Source organism: Peromyscus maniculatus, chromosome 9, assembly GCF_049852395.1.
Source record: "Peromyscus maniculatus bairdii isolate BWxNUB_F1_BW_parent chromosome 9, HU_Pman_BW_mat_3.1, whole genome shotgun sequence".
NCBI lineage: Eukaryota > Metazoa > Chordata > Mammalia > Rodentia > Cricetidae > Peromyscus > Peromyscus maniculatus.
In genome coordinates, this window is record NC_134860.1 from 40,009,689 (window position 1) to 40,025,730 (window position 16,042).

Sequence of the window (16,042 nt, forward strand, 5' to 3'; positions counted from 1 at the left end):
TGATGGAGGGCTTGACCAGCTTCCTTCAGTTCCTCTCTAGTGGCATGAAAAAGTTGTCTTCCCTTTTGATGTCTTCTGTCTGCCATCATGCTAATTTTATCTTCTGATACAGTCTATGTAGCCCTGGATGGGCTGTAAGTCCCTATGTAGATTAGGCTGGCCCAGACTTGTGATCTTCCCACTCTGCCACTACATCCAGCCCATCAGCTTTATTCTTACTGCAGTGTTGGGGACTGAACTTAGGCCTCCACATAGCATGCTTTAAAAGTCTCTGTTGTAAACAGAGAAACTGGACACAGTGGCGCACGCCTTTAGTCCTAACGCTTGGGAGGCAGAGGCAGGTGGACCTCTGAACTTGAGGCCAGCCTGGTTTACAGAGTGAGTTCCAGGACAGCCAGGGCTATATAGTGAAATTCTCTCTCTAAAATAACAAACAACAAAAAACAAAAGAAACACAAACAAACAGACAAAAACTGGGGAGAGATAGTCCTTTCAGGTAGGAGTTTGTGATTCTAGTGGGTTCTAGTACCCACTACCTCTTGTGGTGTTATAAAAATTAGCTTTTGTTGTTAAATATCTAGCCTCTGAAGCCATCGGGTTAGCAATCCCAAAGTTCCCTCTTTTATGAATCATATACCCATAATATTACTCCTTTGGTCGATAGCTCATTTGATACTGCAGACACTAAGTCTATGCTGTACAATACTGCACCTACTAGCCACATATGAATACTGAGCTCATTAAACGTTTCTGGTGAAAGCTGAGGTGTGGCATAAATACAAAATAAATATTTTTAAGTTTTATTTACTCATTTTTATGTGTATGGATGTTTGGCTTGCATACCTCATGCATGCAGTATCCTCAGAAGCCAGAAGAGGGCGTCAGATCCTCCGGAACTGGAGTTATTAGCTAAACCCTGGTCCTGTCCAAGAGCTACTTTTCAGCAAATGCTCTTAACCTGAGAGATCTGTCTCCAGCTCCTAAACACTGGCTTCTGAAATAGTGAAAAAACAACAACAAAAAACAAAACAAAAACCAATCTTGGCTGTGTGTGGCATCGCAGGACTTGAATCCTAGCATTGGGAGGCAGAGGCAGGCAGATCTCTGAGTTCCAGGCTGGTCAGGGCTACACAGTGAGACCTTGTCTTGATTAAATTAAAAAAACAAAAACAAAAACAAACAAACAAACAAACAAAAAAACCCACCACCACTCACCCAAGCAAACAAAACGACTGATGAATTAGAAATTGATTTTGTTTTCCTCTGAGACAGGGCCTCATTATGTAGACCAGGCTGGCCTTGAACTCAAAAGAAATATGCCTGCCGCTCCCTAGCCTGATTACAAATTGAAGTGGTTAAATATACTAGCGAAATTAATTTCATTTGTTAATCAATGTGGCAAGTGGAAAATTAAAGCTGCACGCTGCGGTCGGTCTAAAGCCCCTCAGAAAAACTACTCAAGGGCTTCTAGAGGCAAAACAAACAAAAAAACCTTTCAAATTTCTATTCTCTGTTCAGTCCCTTGTGTTTCATCCCTCCCTGTTGACCGATGCTCCTTGAATCCTTCTGCTCCGGAGGCTGCTTTATTGAGAGCGGAACCAGTCCTGTAGGTCCGGGTTCGGAGCGCCGCTACGGACGTGACGGCTGGCAAGCAACAAGTCCCCAGCACCCCACCCCACCCAGATTCCCGTCTGCGTCCCCAGGCTGACCACCTGCGGCGGTTTTTCCTTCTTTCCGTCCTTCCATCCTGGTTTGTGTGTGGGTGTGTGATTTACTTCCTATTTTGGTCTCGAACACTAATGGGGCGGGGCACCTGGGATAAACTTTCCAGGGACGCCAAATAAGTTTGGCGGAAGAGGAATAGAAAAAGAACGGACGAAAAATTCTGGGAGGTTGCGAGGCGATGGGGAGCTCCATTCCGGGCCCACCCACCCCGTCGCCAACAATTCGACCAGAAAGGAAACGGCCAGGGAGACGGAACCCCGCGGGGAAGGAACCCCGTTCCCAGTTGGACGAGGAAGTTTGCGGAAGCCGGGCGCGTGCCTGACTTCGTCCCGGTGGACGGGCTGCCGGCACAACCGTCGCCGGCGGGGACGCACCCCCGGCCGGCCGCCGTTCTCCGGCTCCGCCAGAGCAGCTTCGTCGTCGCCCGCGTCCCACCTCCAAATCCTGCCCGGCTCTAACCCCGAACCGCCCCGCCGCCATCTTATACATCACTATCGCGAGACATCCTCAGCCGTCAGTCCCCGGACTCATTTCCCTGCGAGGCTCTCTTTTTTTCCACCGTTCTCGCCGTCGCTGAGGGAAGTATCGCGAGAGCTGGTTGCCTTGGCTCCCTGTAGCTATAGCAGCCGCGGCGGTTAAGGATGCGACGGCGGGAGCGGTGAGTGCGACACTCTCAGGGGGGCGGGGCCGACGGAAACGGGGTGCAGGGGTAGCGCTGGGGGAGGGGGTGCGGAAGGTCGGGCCTCGGGGGACCTGCACCCCGGGGGGACGTGTTGGGAGGGACTCGCGTTCTGTGGGCACCGGGACCCGGCTCCTTCCTGAGCTGGGGCAGGCGTGGAGGGTTGGTGCTGCTCCGGGGGCGGGGTGGTGTGGTGTGGGGAGACGGGGTAGAATGGGGTTCAAGGGGCAGCGGGGGGCAGCGGCGAGGGGGAAGTGTGTGTTGGAAGCCGAGAGGCTAAGGAGACTCAGCACAGGAAAAAAGGGGCCAAGCTGCATCCGAAAGAAGAGCGGGGGGAAATGGGGGTCTGTTGAATGTGGGCAAAGAGTTGGGCCCAGGTTGTCTTTCACCCATTGGGGGTGGCATAGGGGTGCGGAAAAGAAAGAGGGTCAGATCTTTGCAAACACCCATCCCCGCCTCGCTCCACCTAAGGCTAGTCTGGGCCAGCCGGCCAGCACCTGAGTCCCAAATGGCGTGGCGGGAAAGGTGGCGTCCCGGACCCTCCCAGCTTCCTGTTCCCCTTGCCAAAGAAATATCCAGTAAACCAACACTCTGGACTTGTGAAAGAAGTCTTGGTGAACTAGTATTAGTTGGAGAGGTTCTTTCCAACGTAGAGGCTGTGAGTAGGATAGTGAATGATTGCTGCTCTAAAATAAAGCGTGGGGTGGGGGCGGGAGAGAGACTTTCTTGAGAAAAAAAAAAAACCCTGAGGTGTGCTTCCTCTGGAGCGTTTGTGAACTGAAAGAAGGGGGTGTGTGTTCACCACACGTTTCTCCCCAGATTCATTCAAATGTAGAAATCCTTTACGATGTGCTTGCGAAATTATATATGCAGTGTAAAATCAGTAGAGATGATATGGCAAAAGAATGTACAGTAAGACGCTTAAACTTTTTTACAAATACAACTTAAAACTAAGGAAGTGTTTCTGTTGCAGCAGGAGGCTGAACACTCACTCAATCTAGGCATAGTTTTAGTACCTTGCATATGAAACCCAGTGTTTCCACAGTATGCCCATTCAGATTGTCTTTGAAGAAATAGATGCAGTTTTATTTTGGGAGACAGAATAGATTTTGAATACCTGGAAATAAAGCAGTGTTCAGGAGTTAAAATTACTGAGGAAAAAATTTCCCTCTGAATCTCAAGAGCTGTTTTCTGAAGTCAAGTTTGGACTTTTTGGTCAGTTAATTCATTTCTAGTGAAAATTATGGCTTCATGTCAGGGGTAAAGATAATTTATCCATTTTACTCCACAGAAACAGGATTATTAGACACTTCCTAATAATTTGCCTCTATTTTGTAGGTATAAATTTACATGGGATAACTTCTTTTGATTATGTAACTGGATTTTGCCATATTGAGATTCACAATTCATTAATTCGAATAATGGTTTCTAAATGCTTGAGCTAGCTTAGATATAGTCATGGAACCCACTTATTTGATGTATATTAGAGGAAAACTTATTTGTGCTGTTTGTAACTGAACTTGAAAGTAGAAATGCTTTTCTGGGACAGGTTAAAGCTTTGTGTGGTAGTTGAATCAAAAATTTTTTGCTGTGTGAGTCCAAGAACAAGCTTTACAGAACCCCTGTCTTCTGTAGAATGTTGTGTAAGTGTTGAAGAGGAACAGATTACTTCATATATCCATTCCTCAAACATTTATTGAGATGGATTTTGTGTGAAAGACCTCAGGATAGAAAAGTAAAACTTGATCTCTGCCTTTAATTGTTTAGAACCTATGTGGGAAGACAATAATGAGACATAATTACAATGTAATAAGCACAATATACTAATGTGAGTATGAAACAAGGTTCTGTCCTTGTGTTTATGTGGTTGACAAGACTGAAATACTTCAAATATTATAAAACATTGAGCAAATTCTAAACCATGCTGCATAAATAAAACATTTTCAGGAAAAGAAAATGTTAGAATGGAAATTGGGGGAGGTTTTTCTGGTGTTGTTGCCCGCCCCCCCCCTTCCCCTCCAGGATAGGATTTGTAGCCTGGGTCTTCCTGCATCATCTTCCTGAGTCACTAGGATTACAGATAAGTGCAGGCATCAGTTTATAATGTAGTGTCCTTAATTTTTTTTCTTTTTTGAAAAGAATGGTTTATTGACTCTTCTGCAGGGAGACAGAGGCCAGGCAGTAATTGTAGTCTACAACCTGTAGCCTACCTACTGTTTTAAAGTAAACATCACAACCTTTTTCTTTTTTCTTTTCTGAGACAGGATCTCTCAAGATACAAATACCATATTTTTTGTTTTTCTTTGAGTCAGCATTTCATATAGCCTAGGCTATCCTGGAATTCTCTGTGTAGCTGAAGTTGGCCTTGAATTCCTGATCGTCCTGTCTTCATCACCGAAGTGCTAGGATTAAAGGCATGTACTACCACAGTGGGCAACTTACAACATTCTTTTTTTTTTTTTTTTAAAGATTTATTTATTGTGTATACAGTGTTCTGCCTACATGCATCCCTACAGGCCAGAAGAGGGCACCAGATCTCATTACAGATGGTAGTGAGCCACCATGTGGTTGCTGGGAATTGAACTCAAGACCTTTGGAAGAGTAGTCAGTGCTCTTAACTTCTGAGCTCTTAACTTCTGTCCAGCCCCTTATGTGTTGATTTTTTTTTTTTTTTGAGCTGAGGATCAAACCCAGGGCCTTGTGCTAACTTACAACATTCTTAAGTCACTAATAATAATAGCCAACATTCATTGAGGTTTTTTTTTTTTTTTTTTTTTTTTTTCCTTTTTTTTCTCAGACAGAGTTTCTCTGTGTGGCCTTAGCTGTCCTGGAACTCATTCAGGCTGGCCTCGAACTCACAGAGATCTGCTTGCCTCTGCCTCCCGAGTGCTGGGATTAAAGGTGTTCAACACCACTGCCACCGTCCTGGCCCTACTTGACATTTTTTTTTTTTTTTGAGATTTATTTCTTTTTATTTTATGTTCATTGATGTTTTGCCCTTATGCGTATCTGTGTGAGGGTGCCAGATCCCCTGGAACTGGAGTTACAGACAGCTGTGAACTGCCATGTGGGTGCTGGGAATTGAACCCAGGTCCTCTGGAAGAGCAGCCAGTGCTCTTAACAATTGAGCCATTTCCAGGCGGATCTTTGTGAGTTCGAGGCCAGCCTGGTCTACAGAGCGAGAGCCAGGAAAGGTGCAAAGCTATACAGAGGAACCCTCTCTCGAAAAATAACGCCCCCCCCCAAAAAAAAAACAACAAAAAAAACAATTGAGCCATTTCTCCAGCCCCATGATTCTTATTTATTTTTTTAAAAATAAAATTGGCATGATGGCACAAGCCTGTAATCCTGGTTACTTCGGGAGGTTGTGACAAGAGGATCACATAAGCCTAGAAGTTCCATACCAGCCTGTGCACAACCTAGGAAACATGTCTCAAAGGAAAGAAGAAAAGCTAGACTCAGCGGGGCAAGATGGCTCAGTGAGTGAGGCGCTTCCTGCTAAGCATGATGATCCGAGTTTGGTTTTCAAGATCGACACTGTGTTGGGAGATGCCGCAAAGTTGTTCTCTGACCTCCACATATACATGTGGCATAGACATAGTCTTACCCTCCCTTGACTCTTTTTTTTCTCATGTATCCCTTCAGGGCCCTTTCTTTTTTATTTATTTTATTTTATAATTAATTTAATTTTACATATCAGCCACAGATTCCCCTGTCCTTCCTCCTCCCACCCCCCCAATCTGCCCCCCATTCCCACTTCCTCCAAGGCAAGGTCTCCCCTGGGGAGTCAGCCCAGCCTGGTAGATTCAGTTGAGGTAGATCCAGCCCCCTCCTCCCTATACCAGTGTAAAGTGTCTCAGCATAGGCCCTAGGTTCCAAAAAGCCAGCTCATGTACCAAGGACAGGTCCCGGTCCCACTGTTTGGGGGCTCCCTAAACAGTTTAAGCTAATCAACTGTCTCACTTATCCAGAGGGTCTGGTCCAGTTCCATGCCTCCCCTGACTCTTGTGCATGTAAACACATAGAAAAAAATAAATAAATGTTATGGGGAAGGGGAATGAGAGAGAGAGAGAGACAAAACCTAGGGTTTGGCAATCAATGTTTGGCAATCTAGGGTTCAAGTCCAAGCCCTGTGAATTACACAAGAAAGATTCTTGAACTGGGCATGGTGGTGCATGCCTTTAATCCCAGCATTGTAAGGCAGAGGCAGGTGAATCTCTGAGTTGAGGCCAGCTTGGTCTACATAGTGAGTTTCAGGACAGCCAAGACTACTACACAGAGAGACCTTGTCTGGGGGTGGGGTTGGGGGGGTAGCAGTCTTGATATTGAGGTAGGGAGAGAAGTTGAAGTACGAATCATCCATGAGATCAAACTTTAGTGGGGTGGCTGGGAGAGTATACATTTATTGAAGGGGTATCTCTTCATAGGCTTTTCTCCCTCATGTTGTGAGATACAAAATTACATTTTAAGTTTTGATTACTATGCCTAAGAGATCTATGAAACAAAAATGTCTAATCTGCAAGCCCCTTGCCCAAGGAGAGATAGTTCCTGAAATGCTAGAGCCAAACTTGATTCAGGGCTGTACTGGGTGGTTTTGTGTGTCAACTAGACACAAGCTAGAGTCATCAGAGGAAGGAGCCTTAGCTGAGGAAATGCCTCCAGGAGATCCAGCTGTAAGGCATTTTCACATTTAGTGATCAGTGGGGGAGGGCCCAGCCTATGGTGGGTGGAGCCATCCCTGGGCTGCTGGTCCTGGGTTCTATAAGAAGTGGGCTGAGCAAGCCCTGGGAAGCAAGCTAGTAAGCAGCACCCTCCATGGCCTCTACATCAGCCCCTGCCTCCAGGATCCTGCCCTGTTTGACTTGCTGTCCTGACTTCCTTTAATGATGGACAATAATGCTGAAGTGTAAGCCTAATCAACCTTTTCCTCCCCAACTTGCTCTTTAGTCTCAGCAATAGAAACCCTAATTAAGACAAGGGCCATTTTTCTGGGGAACAAGAGATAGACCTGGCCAGAGCCCATCCACCTGGCTAGTATTTTAATTAAACCTTACTTCAAATTGGGTTTTAAACTATGGTTTTTTAAAGATGTATTTATATATTATGTATACAGCACGTATGACTGCAGGCCAGAAGGGGGCGCCAGATCTCATTACAGATGGTTGTGAGCCACCATGTGGTTGCTGGGAATTGAACTCAGGACCTCTGGAAGAGCAGCCAGTGCTCTTAACCGCTGAGCCATCTCTCCAGCCCCTATGGTAGTGGTCTTATTCTCTATCGGTGTGATTAGCAATGTATTTATTTACATTCACGTAAGAAACTAATTTGAATATTAGCATGTTGTTAAATGTAAGGGTTTCTATTGTTATGCAGAGAATTGAATAAATTATAATATTCACAGGCTGCTAGGTGGTGGTGGCTCATGACTTTAACCCCAGCTCTTAGGACGCTGAGACAGTTGAATCTCTTGAGTTCAAGGACAGCCTGGTCTACAGAGCAAGTTCTAGGACAGCCAAAGCTACAAAGAGAAACCCTGTCTTGAAAAACCAATTAAAAAATTATAATAATATTCATGCTGTGTATAATTGTATAGGGAACTATGCTTGGGAAAATAGTTGTAACAGTATGCTTGGGAAAATAACAGGAAATAATCAACATTTGCAAGCTTCCAGAAAATGATTGTTTTAGGAGTGGAAATGTTTATTTATATTTATATATGAGGCAGATAATACTTAAAAAAACTTAATTTTATGTGTATGTTTTGCCTGCAAGTTTGTGTGTGTGTTTACTATATATGTGCCTGGTGCCTATGGAAGACAGAATAGGGCGTCAAATCCCATGAAACTAGAATTATAGATGCTTGTGGGTGCTGAGAACCAAACCTGGGTCCTCTGCACGAGCAGCAAGCATTCTTAACTGCTGTTAAGATTCTTAACTCCAGCCCCAAAATGTTGCTTTTTAATTTGATATTGTTAATTTTTAATATTTTAGTGTTTGAGATAGACTCTCATTTAACCTAGCCTGGCCTATATATCTGGTCTTGATCTTCCTGCCTCTGTGTTTCAAGTGTTGGGATTATAAGCATGTTCCACAATGCTGGCAAAAATTAAATTTATTTTTTTCCTCAGACAGGGCTTCTCTGTAACAGCCCTGGCTGTTCTGGAACTCACTTTGTAGATCAGGCTGGCCTCAAACTCACAGAAATCCACCTGCCTCTGCCTCTGCCTCCCAAGTGCTGCAATTAAAGGCATGTGACATGTCCCCTCACCCCATTTTTTTTATTATAACTCACTGAGTCTGACTAGTGCTGCCATTATATTCATGGGTGTTGGCCCATCCACTGGAGTGTAGTTGACCTAGCAGGGGCCACACCCTTAAAGAAAACTGGCCTTCCCACGAAAACCATCTGTAGTCAATAGTTTCTAAGTTTGGAGTGGGTTCTGCTGAGTCCCTACTTCTTCCAAGCTAAATGTCAGTTGGCTTGATCTTGTGCTGGTCTTGTGTAGGCAACTACAGCTGCCCTGAGTTCATGAGTGCAATGGTCCTGTTGGGTCCAGAAGACAGTTTCTCTCTGATCCTCCCAACCTCTGGCTCTTATAATCTTTTGGTTCTCTTTTCCTCAGTGAGCCTGAGCCTTGTCGGGTGGGAGTAATATGGATGTCCATTTGAGGATGAGCACTCTACAGACACTTACTCTGCTTAATAATTTTTGTGGAAAGAGTTATAGATGCCCTCAGGAAGTTTAGGAAATCAATGTTGTCAGGGAATGTAGCTAAAAGACAAAGTACAAACTTATTACAATATGTTTATATGTCTTACATAGGATAAATGCTTTCAGATCGTTTGTCTAAGTGCCTCCTGTATTTGCTGTATTGTGTGTGTGTCTCTGTGTGTCTGCATCACTGGGCCATTTTATCTTTTTTTTCTTTTTTAAGTAAAGGACAGCCAAAGCTACACAGAGAAACCCTGTCTTGAAAAACCAATTAAAAAATTATAATAATATTCATGCTGTGTATAATTGTATAGGGAACTATGCTTGGGAAAATAGTTGTAACAGTATGCTTGGGAAAATAACAGGAAATAATCAACATTTGCAAGCTTCCAGAAAATGATTGTTTTAGGAGTGGAAATGTTTATTTATATTCATATATGAGGCAAATAATACTTAAAAAAACTTAATTTTAAGTACAATTTTGTTGTGATACTTAATAGTCTCAAGAAATACAGATTTATCTGGGCATGGTGGTGCATGCTTTTAATCCCAGCACTTGGGAGGCAGAGGTAGGTGGATCTCTGGGTTTGAGGCCAGCCTGGTCTACATACAGAGTGAGTTCCAGGACAGCCAGGGCTATACAGAGAAACCTTGTTTCAAAAAAACCAACCAACCAACTAACCAACATATATATATGTTTTCTTTCATTGAGTTGACTTTTTGAAGCAGTTCCTCTGTCTGTATTGATTTTAGCTGGAATAGCATATAGATAAAATAAGATTTTTTTTCCCCTCTAACACTTTTTTTTAAATCTAAGTGGGCTGGGTGCCCATGTTTCTGTGAGTTATTTTTGAGATGTTGAGACATCTTTCCAAGAAGTTTTGAGCGAAAGAACAAGATGATACAAGATCCCTGAGGACTGAAGTGGAGCTTCTCCAGGATAAAAATGTTTGGTGGTGTCTGACGATGCACACAGTGGGTCTACAAGTGCTCTTGACCTCACCCTTCACCAGACAGCCTGAGGGGCATTTCTTCTCATTAACACAACCTTCTTTGGTTGTTTTGAAAGTCAAATTTGCTTCTGCTCCTCCAGGGAGTGTCAAAGGACTAATTTTGTACTACTGTCTATTAACAGGAACAATTGAAAACAGCTCACCCTGCACTGTAGATAAAAGATGATTTCATCTTAAAGTGCAGTTTCTTCAAACAGAAGTTGGACATTTTTCTTCATTCCTGTTTATCTCTTTCTTCATTTTGTTTTGAGACAGGGTCTCTGTACATAGCCCTGGTGTCCTGGAATTCATTATGTATACCAGGCTGGCCTCGAACTCACAGAGGTCTACCTGGCCTCTGATTACAAGTATTTTTACTTGTATTATCTCTCAAAGATAACCCAGGGCCAGGTAGTGGTGGTGCACGCCTTTAATCCCGGCACTCCGGAGGCAGAGCCAGGCAGATCTCTGTGAGTTTGAGGCCAGCGGTCTACAGAGGGAGATCCAGGACAGGCACCAAAACTACACAGAGAAACCCTGTCTCGAAACCTGCCACCACCCCCCCCCCCAAAAAAAAAAAAGATAACCCAGGCTCTTGGTGCATATTTGAAATCCACCACCACCACTCACCCATTTATATAAGCTGTTAGTGTGTTAGAAGTTACTGTGGCTGAAGTAAAATAGTAAAGAGGTCTTGTGAAGGAGGACTAAGTTCTTTTGTTTTTTTGAGAAAGGGTTTCTCTGTGTAGCTCTGGCTGTCCTGGAACTAGCTCTGTAGACCAGGCTGTCCTTGAACTCACAAAGATTCTCCTGCCTCCGCCTCCAGAGTGCTGGGATTGAAGATGTGCGCCACCACTGCCTAGCCTGAGGGCTAAGTTCCTAAGTTTTGTTTCACGTTCAGGGTGTAGTCAGCAAGTACCACCAGAGGTTCTTGTACATAGCAAGACATAGATATATTTGTTATTTGCTCCCCAATACTTTTGACTGCAGCCTTTTGAAATGAAATCAACTCCGTGTATCTTTGGGCTAGGATTGTTGTTTTCCCAATAAAGAAATGGACATAACAGAGTAAATATTTTTTTAAAGATAGTGGAACCAAGGGAATACTTGGAATGGGAGTATTTAGTTTTAACTGCATACAGCACATTTAGCTGCCTTGGCTATTTTAGATTTGTGGACAGAGAAAATGGAAGACTATGTAGTGCTGGGAGTATGGTTTATTTTCTAGCATACATAAAATCCAGGGTTCTTACCCAGCACTAACTATACCCTTAGTACTTGGGAGGTAGAACCTGGAAGATCAGAAACTAAAAGTCATTCTCTTGTACATAGTGAGTTCAAGGCTAGGAAAGAAAATATAGAAGAGCTGTAATTCCCTCTTGAGGAAAAATTTGGTAAAATCTGTCCAAGAAGTAGTGATTGTGATAAGTCTGATTATAGGCAAAGCTTTTGAGATAGGAGTGTGTCCAGGATAGTGGTGATAGACCTGACTTCCGTTGTGGCTGAGCTGAAGTTCTTCTCTTGTGAGCCCTGTGCTAGCCACAGCAGAGGCATCGCTGCTACCATTGGTCGCTGAGTTCAGTACTGTGTCAAGTGGCCAGAGCAGGAGATGATCCTGCGTAAGGAAGGACTTGTTGCTGCACAGGTTGTGAATGTCACTTTAAACATACAGAGACTTGCCTACTGGAGGAGGAGCTGCTTCTTAAGGATCAGGTGTGAATCTGAAGGATGACCTCATCCTTCTAACCAGACCTGCCCTAGACGCTGAGTAGATGCTTTTCTTATTACACGTCCTACAGCTGGGAGAAACAGGCTATGATTGAGACTTCAAGCACTTTGTGAGTAGGGGGCAAAAAGCACTTGGGGGAATCTTTTGAAATGTGTGTGTGTGTGAATGTCAAGTTGAAAGTGACATACATTTAGACTTTCTCTAAGTTGAGGACTCCAGAAAGATGCATGAGAAATTGAAAAAGCTTTGGTGGCTCTAACTTTTTTCTAGTGTTCTCTCTCTCTCTCTCTCTCTCTCTCTCTCTCTCTCTCTCTCTCTCTGGGGGGGGGGGACGGGGACGGACAGGGTCTCACTATGCAGCCTTGGATAGCCTGGAACTGTATATGTAGACCAGGCTGTCCACAAACTCAGAGATCCACCTTCCTTTGTGCTGGGATTAAAGGCGTGCCAGGCTTTAGTGGCTTTAAAAAAAATGTGTGTGTGTGTGTGTGTGTGTGTGTGTGTGTGTGCGCGCGCGCGCGCGCGCGCACGCACCTGTGTGTGCTTGTGTGCAGTAGCTTATGCCATCATGTGCATGTGGAGGTCAGAGAACAACTTTGTAGAGTTCTCTCCTTACTTTATGTGGGTTCTGGGAATCTAGCTCAGGTTATCAAGCTTGTGTTGCAAGCCTTTTACCTGACACTGAGCAGTCCCACTGGCTTCTTTTGGAAGTAACTTTTTTCTTTTTGGTATTAGGAATGAACCAAAGACATACACACACACACACACACAATTAAGAGTTCAAAAATTTTAGTAAAATGTGTAAGTATTGTAAAACTGCAGGGGACTTGCTATATGGAATAAAAATTTAAAATTACAGGTAGAAGTTGTAGTTTATTATTTTTAAATGTTATTGTGTGTGTGTCTGTTCTGTGTGCCTTGTGCATGTGTATGTTAGAAGGAACTTGTGGAGTTGACATTCTCCGTCTTTACGTGGGCTCTAGACATTGAATTAGGCCATTAGCTTGTGCAGCAAGTGTTTTCACCAGTTGAGCCAAGTCTTACGTTTACGTTTAGAATTTCAAGTAGGCCGGATAGCACAAATGTGTAGTCCCAGCTACTCTGGAGGCTGAGGCAGGAGGATTGAAAGTTCGAGACCTACTGGACGGGGTAGTGTATCGAAATTATAAGTCAGGGACTGGAGAGTTGGCTCAGTGGTTAAGAGACCTTACCTGCTCTTGCAAAAGTGTTGTTCTCAGCACCCTTCTCGGGCTGCTCCTAACCACCTAGGATTCCCAGCTCCAAGGGGATCTGACTCAGGAGAGGCCTCTGAGAGCATCAGCACTCATGTTCACATTTCTGCTGCACACACATGCACATACACATAATGTAAAATAATGAAAATAAATAAATAAAAACTAAAAGATGAATCTCAGTGGTAAAGTGCTTGCTTAGCATATGTGAGGCCTTAAATTTAATTCCCAGAACTGCTCCCCCCCAATCAAGATCTAAAATGCACAAGAACAGGGTGAAGAAGAGCTGACTGGGCAGCAGTTCCCGAGAGAAATGTCTGGGAAGCTGGAAGTCCAGTGAGTCATGAGTGTACTGACCTAGTCATGGTCAGTCATGAGCAGCTTCAATTGTATTTCCAGCAGTTTATTCAGGTGACACAAGTATTAGTCCCTATGTATTTTTGTACTAGGTTAGAAACATATTTGAATGCTGGCATAAATGAATACTGACAAAGTTAAGAGCATTCCAAGGAAGGCAGACAGACTCATAAATAGTTTGAAAACCATTTATATAGGAAACTTAGGATTTGTGGTAGAGGTGGAGGTGAAAAAAATTTAAAACTACAAAACCAGTATAACATCTGTATCCCTACATCCATAATTAATCATTAATCACGTGGGTGCTTGCTGGGGATTGGAACCAAGGCTCTGTACATCTTAGGCAGGCACTCATCAGCTGAGCCCCACCCCTCTTCAATAGTTTAACTTTGTCTTTCAAACCTTTTAATACTTGATAGATAGTATTTGAATCTCTTGTTCTATAGGTGTAAAATATGACTTCTCAAAAGATATATTTTTAAGCATTTCAAAGTTTTAAAAGCTGGGCATGGTCATGCAGGCCTTTAATCTCAGCACTTGGGCAGTAGAGGCTGGAGAGCTCTGTAAGTTTGAGACCAGTATGCTCAATATAAATATATAACATTAATGGACACTAGTAATTGTACATATTGGGTACATAGTGGGTACAGTAATGTACGCAGTATACATATATAATGTGTAATGATCAAATCAGGATCATCTCAAATATGTATCGTTGTTTTGAGTCTCTGTCTTCTGAGTGCTGGGGTTAAAGGTGAGCCCTATCAGGTGTGGCACTGTTTTGTTTTGTGGATAGGTCTCATTATGTAATCCAGGTTGGCCTCAAACTTGGAATCTCCCTGTGTCTGCCTCCCAACTTTACTATTATAGTTAGGACAACACCATTGCATCCGTTATAAATTTTATTTTCACCTCATTTCTCTACAGTGTTTGTATTGTCTGACATTATCCTATGTTAACTCAAAACCCACAAGGGTATTGTCCTCTACAAGGTGACCTTAACTGTAGATACAAGCTGAAAAGTTGAGAGTTCCCAGGTCTCCTCACTGGCCAAGATGATATAAATTCAGGGAGTCCTATGCCCTCTTCAAGTCACATAATTTACTAAAATAACCCAGTGAACTCAAGAAAACATTTTTTTTTTTTTTCAAATGCTTCTGGCTTTATTTTAGCAAAAAGGTACAAATCTGAGACAGAAAAGGAAGAGCTGCATAGGATGAAATCTGAGAGAGTCTTAAAAGCTGAGATTCTCTGTCCTGATAACTACAGATGGTCCTGCATCATCCAGTGAAGCCAGAGTCATGGTAGAAGAAGAGATATTGACAGCAAGCTGAAGGAAAGAGATGAAGCTTCCCAATAAATTCTCTTGTTTTCTTTTAAAGATTTATTTATTTATTATGGATACAATGTTCTGCCTGCATGTACACCTGCAGGCCGGAAGAGGGCACCAGATCTCACTATTGATGGTTGTGAGCCACCATGTGGTTGCTGGGAATTGAACTCAGGACCTCTGGAAGAACAGCCAGTGCTCTTAACCTCTGAGCCATCTCTCCAGCCCTCTTTTTTTCTTATTTAAAGATTTATTTATTATGTATACAGTGTTCTGCCAGCATGACAGAAATGGGGACCAGATCTCTTTACAGATGGTTGTGAGGCACCATGTGGTTGTTGGGAATTGAACTCAGGACCTCTAGAAGAGCAACCAGTGCTCTTAACCTCTGAGCCATCTCTTCAGCCCTCCTGCAATTTCTATCTCGGGCACAAAAGTGTCTATGGGTTTTCAAGAAAGCCTAATTAAAACCAGATTCAGGTGGGCTCTGTAATGATCACTAATTCTTCAAGCAATTAATCCCTTTGACTTGTTTTTCATGTTGTCCACTGGGTATCAGGCATTCTAGAAGTTCATGGAGGTCTATGACTTTTTTTTTATTTGTTAAAATTTTTATTTTGGAGGGCCCCCAAAATATAACCCTATGGAACTGTGGCTTAAACCTCAATTCCTTTTCCTCATGTGTCAAACTCTTCAATGTGCTTATGGGTCTCTCATACCCTGAGCATCCTGGATTACATCTGCAGTACACCAGAGATTACCACAATCTCTAGATGACAACCTTGGATGCATGTATCTGCCATAACTAGCCACACATTTGAGATGTGACAGTCTCAGAAAGCATGAGAGAGAATGTTAGAGTAACTCTCGTTCATTTTATGGGGATGTTCACAGGACTTTTTAGATTTAAAACTATAAACAATGTTAATCATCAAGATAGGAAGACACACATTTCATAATTCTGAACATGACTTTATAATCTCCATGCTGGGGTAACATCCTATTATATCCAACCTGCCAGAATCTACTCCCACAACACCTGTCAACATGCCCAAGTCAAATTTTTCCCTCCTCTTGAATCCAGCATCAACTAACTTTTCCCTCCCACCCTGGAGCATCAGTCTAAAACCATGTGTTGTGTGTCCTCTGACCAGACACGTGTGCCTTGTTTTTCATCTCCCAGCGTCCACAGGAAGCTTGATATTTACATATAACTAGTAATAACTCTGACACTCACACAATGGGGTTTTGTTGTAGATAAATCAATTGTCACAACAGGAGCAGCG

The 16,042-nt window shown here is 43.3% G+C and overlaps 1 protein-coding gene across 8 annotated transcripts in view; it reads left to right on the forward strand.

Moving 5' to 3' along the window:
• Nucleotides 1–1,953: 1,953 nt before the first annotated feature.
• Nucleotides 1,954–16,042, forward strand: part of Usp54 (ubiquitin specific peptidase 54) — a 95,369-nt gene continuing 81,280 nt past the window's right edge. For 7 of the 8 annotated variants that reach the window (XR_013042324.1, XM_016003388.3, XM_076544719.1 and 4 more), the window contains exon 1: nt 2,244–2,383. The gene's annotated coding sequence lies outside the window, so the exon portion shown is untranslated. Of the gene's footprint in view, nt 2,384–16,042 lie in introns of all 8 variants that reach the window. The other variant, XM_076544715.1, reaches the window with a different exon arrangement.